Source organism: Austrofundulus limnaeus, unplaced genomic scaffold, assembly GCF_001266775.1.
Source record: "Austrofundulus limnaeus strain Quisiro unplaced genomic scaffold, Austrofundulus_limnaeus-1.0 Scaffold5, whole genome shotgun sequence".
Taxonomy (NCBI): Eukaryota; Metazoa; Chordata; class Actinopteri; order Cyprinodontiformes; family Rivulidae; genus Austrofundulus; species Austrofundulus limnaeus.
The window spans coordinates 4,594,029-4,599,842 of record NW_013952407.1 but is presented as its reverse complement, the minus strand read 5'-3'; positions in this window follow the sequence as shown (position 1 = coordinate 4,599,842).

The following is a 5,814-nucleotide window of genomic DNA, read 5'->3' as shown; positions in this document are numbered from 1 at the left end:
AGAATAGAATAGAATAGAATAGAATAGAATAGAATCAGCCTTTATTGTCCCGCACAGGGAAATTCAGGTGAAGTAGCAGCAGCAGATACATACATCAATCCACAGATACATTATATTACTATGTGACATTATCAAATGGAGGAATAATAGTAGAAATTAAAGACAGTAACAGTAAAAAAAATAAACATAGAACAAAATATAAGTAAGAATAATCATTACTGTTACGGGCTATTAAGATGAAATTGGATAAAATGAAAATAAGATACTACCATACTATTTTTTTTAATATATGTTTAACATTATATGTACATTTGTAAATTTACACTCTAAATTTTAACGTGCAAATCTAAATGTAAAAGTTAAACGTTGTGGCTTAATGTTTTGGTTTACATTTAAGAATTTCAGAATGAAACAAAGCCTTAGCTGTTGGTGCTCAACTCTTGTTATGATGTCACCACCCTGAGACAAAAGCAGCTGCTAATGCTACTAACGCAGCTAACGCTACTGATACTGCTAAAACTCCCCTACAAGACATTAAACTTGCAGTTGTGGTCATTGTCCGAGCTACACTTCARACCTTCGAACCACAGGAACCATCCATTTTGTTTTCAGTGCACACATTTTGAATTTATATTTTAAAATCCATCTTCAGCGGCGTTAGCAGGGTTAGTTTTGTTAGCGGTTGCTTTTGTCTAGGGATGATGACGTCCTGACAAGAGCCGAGCACCAAAAGCAAAGGCTATCAACTTTACATTTGATGATGATGATGATGCCTTTATTGTCATTGTACAGAGCACAATGAAATTACAGTTAAGAACATCCCTTCAAGAAGACACACATGACAAAACATGGGGGAACAGGAGAACAGGTCATACGGCAACCAGCAGGGGTCGTGCTAACTTTAACAGCTGGAAATACACAATAGGAAAGTTGAGTTTAAAAAATTGCTCTGATCCTATGTTTACATCAGAAACATAAGAACATATGCACAAAAAAACGACTCACGCAAGACAGCCAAGACATTTAGATTTAGTAATTAACATTTACTCTTAGCATTCAAATTTAACATCTAGTAAAAATTAGCTAAATGTATAAATGGAGAGAAAATTATAAAAAAATGTTTTTGGAATAGTTTTAACTAGGATTTTTCTCTCAGAAAGTGAGCTAAATAATGAAAATGTGTTAGTGACATTCTTTTATATTTTATTTTACTCTTGTTTAATACATCTGCGGCACAAAAAAATTCAAGTGTAGTTTGTGTCAAAAAATAATACACAAGAAAACAAAGTGTTTCTCCTGCACAAACTATGAAATAGGATTTAACTCGTGACATGAAACTCTTRCATCACATTTTTTTAAACAATTGCCCTGTTTGGATTAATTGCTGTTGTTACAGTAAAGGTGTTCTGCTTGCACTATGTTGCAGAGCATGACTCACTGTGCAGGAATTCCATCAAACTCTGCAGGCAGAAACAACACAAAGACAGACGCCACACAGACACGTCAGTCCACCAGCTGTTTCTTGACGATGGAAATCTTCTGTATACAGCTGAGGACAATGAGACTCGCAGATAACAGGTCACTTTGTCAGGCAGCATCTCTGAGCCTCACACAGCGCATCTTCCCACGTCAGGCTCCACTGATCTGCAGACGTTCAGAACAGCCTCAAATGCCTCAGTCGGATGCACAGAGCGTGACCACATGACTGGAATTTTACAAAATGGGTTGCTTTTGCATCACAGCAATGCAAATGTTMATTTTTTTTTAATGAAGCTTGTTGCACCATTTAAATCATTCTGATCACAAAAGTTYAATCCAAACCTTTGGAACAGCTACAAACCTTTGATTCCAAAAACCTCCAAATCGCTTCATTCATCTCATTCTTTTTATAATCTTCACCTGACTTCATTCATCTCTTATCGCTGTGCAGCTAAGTTAAATAATTTCATGAGCCATTAAAATGTGCCATCATCTGAGGCAACTTGCTGAACTTATCTGTTTTTTTTACTTGAACTGTTGAACTTGTTTTATATCCTTTACTTAATCAAACAGTTGTATGGATTTAAATTGTTGTTGCACAAATGGTTTAAATAAGGACCTTCATATTGATTTAAATTGCTGTAAGTGTCCCAAAATTCATGGACACGTACTACAAAGTTTATTCTAAAATTGAATATTTAAAAATAATCAGGCTAATTTAATCCATAAAACGGACCAAAGTGCAAAAAGGAATTTAAAGACCAGGGATCAGATTTATAAAGGATTGAGTGGAAACCATACTAAAAGTGAACGTACGGCCAAAAGGCGAAAATGGCGTACGCCAAAAAAAAATCAGATTTATAAAACCGTGCGTACATGTTTCTGCGCATCTTTCCTTTTTAGATCACAGCCACACCTCAGAGTTTGCGCACGAGATCCCTCCTCAGGTTCTACCCTCTACACACCCACACTCAACCATAAACAGCCAATGCAAAGTACCTCATGAATGTTAAGAAATCAGTCAGCTGATCAATGTAAAAAAAGCGATTGGCTCAGACACGCTCCGTCGTGCGTCTGGATGATGACAGGTTCTGACAGCTGCTCACGTGAACAAAATGTCTGTAATTGACACAGATTTTCCCTCATTTTTCAGGTTTAGAGATGTTTAGAGCAATCTAACGATTTCTTTTTTAAAAAACTCAGCTTCAAATTTATTTTCTATCAGAGCCTGCAGGACGAAAAAACAATAAATAAAATTAAATAAGTCAGATAAAGTTGTAAATAATTTCACCGCTCTCCTCCTGTCCTCCCCCTCCTGCCTGCTCTGTTATCTGCAGCTGGCCGTCTCGTCACCCCCTCACATCCCCCACCGCCTCGCGCGCGTGACAAATACGGACTTTAAAAAGTGAACTTTTTATAACACCCACACTGGGGAGTGGTGCGCCTTGCGAGTACCCAAAGCCTAACTTTTGCTGTCGTGCTGTTGAAATGTCTCTTGTCGGGGAGGGGTCTGTGGGTCAGGGAGGGGTCTGTGGGTCAGGGAGGGGTCTGTGGGTCAGGGAGGGGTCTGTGGGTCAGGGTCGTCTGAGGAGGAAGGAGATGGATGGAGATACGTGAACTTTTATTTAAGATTTAAGTTTTTTATTTCAAAAGGAGCTCATGGCTCAGCAGCAGAAGCATAAATATTACTGTTAAGAAAGCTAAAGTTGATCTAAAATCTAAGTCTGATTATGCAGTGAAATTAAATATCTGACAGTGATCATTACACAGTGTGGCTATAATTCCTCACTTCACCATCTGTGTTGCAGCCTCCCGTCTCCAAAATGAGCGTACGCGTGGGTCAGAGCTGGTGTGAGGCACCGCACATTTTCACGTCAACTTTGGATTTTATAAATCACAACCTTTGCGTGAAAAGTGGTGTATGCAAGTTTCTGGGCTTGTTTTGTGCGTTCGCAGGCTTTATACATCCGACCCCTGGTATTTCTAAAGGATTGCAAATTTAAAAAGAAAAAAAAAACAAAARGAAAAAAAATTAGCAAATTGCAAATTTCAAACCATCTTTCATGCTAMATTTTTTAATGAAGATAAAAAATGATTTCCTCCCAACCAAATATTAATTTAGGTTTATTTATTTTAAAAAGTCATTGAAATGAATGTTAATCCACTTCAGAAGCCAAAAGGTCTTGTCAGGTGTTCATCACGCTACTGACTCTTTACCATATTATTATCTTGAATTTGCATAAAAAGTCACAAACAGATGAGATGATTCTCATAAATACAAATGAGTACAAACTACACCCAGGATCGGATTGCAAACACTGACAAACATGGGTTGTCAGACAAGTAAACAGATTTGTCAAGTAAATTAACTACTTGTTTTAAATGTCAGTGCAAAGGATAAGGTGCTCTTGGTGCAATAAAAAAAATGTTTTTTCATGTTTTGTGTTTTGTTTCCTGGGAGGCAAATAAATCACATTTTGACAACTAAAAGTTACAGAACGAGCTCAACTAGCGATGTTTCACTCATAGGTGGATAATAACTGTCAGCTGATTGGGGCCACGCCTTCCTCTTTGCACAAACTGTAAATTTTATTTTATAAATTCAGCTGACATTAAAACATTGTGATTTATTTAAATATATTTTGCACGCTTCTTTTCTGCCTTCTTTACTTTTAGCCTTGATGTTATCTCATTTATCTGTTTAAGGATAAAATCTAGGCTTTGATTTATGATGCAAAAATTGTGCAATCATTCTTTTATTGCAACACTGAGGAGTTTATATTTGTATTATCTGCAGGATTAATCTCAAATTAGATTTGAAGCATGAAGTCATGCAGCAATTGATCAYGGAAATATGAAAAGGATTGCCCACGCTGATGTGTCTAATCCGTACTAAGTAAATCTTTAGAGCAGGAAAGGCACTTAATTCCAATTTGAATGAGAATCTTTGGTGCAGTTCAGTGCAGCTTTGACACGGAGCCAAGAATAAACAAGTCCAGACAGTAATGTTTGCTTAACAGTACAGAGTAACCTCTCTGTAACACCCACACCTCCCTCAGGAGCAGACAAGTCTTTGTCACTCAACAATGTCACCTGTCTCCGGCCGCCAGCAGCTGCTACAAAAAGATTCATGTTCTTTTGTCACATGACAGAAAAAAAAACTAAATATAACACAGTTTTGGTCAGAAAACTCGTTGTTGTTGTTGTTTTCTAAGCCTTAAAAAAGCTTTAAAACTCGTTCTGTTCGGTACACTGAAACGATTGCATCATCTGTACTTTGAACAGATTATTTTCAGTCAAAGTCACACATGTTAAAATTTACATGGATTTTCTACAAAATTAACAAGCTGTAARCACATAATTACTTGTTCTATAATTTCCAATTATTAATCTGTTCTTTTGGTTGCTCGCTTCTGCAGGAGTCACCACAACGAAACCCACATGAAAGATTTGATAATTATTTTACACCAGATGCTTTTTCTGGCACAAGCTGAACTCAAACCTGCAGCCTCAGGATTACAAGACCACCGAGCTACAACACCCCCTCTTTTAATTAGTCTATTGTTTTAATTTGCTTCGTAATCTTTCTCAAACAGATCACCCACATGGGACCGTGTTACAAAAATCTAAACTCTTTGTAAGAATCTCTTCTTTCAGCTGAAACTAATTGGTCTTTCCTTTTTTAAAACAAAGGTCAGGGGTTGTTGGTGCGGATCAAAAYAAAGGAAGGCAAAAACAATTAGAGGTAAAACTGCCAATGGCTCCTTTTTTTAAACACTGTAGCCCTTTTGTGTAAACATTCCTCTATTTTAAGCAGCTGTTTGTTTTTACACTCATGTTCAAGAATAAAGATCCATTTTCTTGTCATTTCGTTGGGTGTTTCCACAGGAAATGATCAAGATGCTGTTTTATCTCCAGTTACATACAGAGCTATACTGTATATACCATAGAAATAATCTACTGTCATTGATGATATCTACAAATAGGATCTAGTGACACTAATGGGACCTATGTTGATGCATCTGGTATACTTGATGGGATCTACTGTCAATGATTAGCTCTATTGTTTTTAATGGATGTACAGATATAATCTAATGACACTGATGGGATCTACAGTTACTGGTGGATCATGTGTTACTGCTGCTGTCTACTGTTGTTAATGAAATCTACAGTCTCTGATGGACCTATTGTCTCATATGAGACCTACTGTCTCAGATGAGACCTACAGTCTCTGATGGACCTACTGTCTCTGATGGACCTATTGTCTCATATGAGACCTACTGTCTCAGATGAGACCTACAGTCTCTGATGGACCTACTGTCTCTGATGGACCTA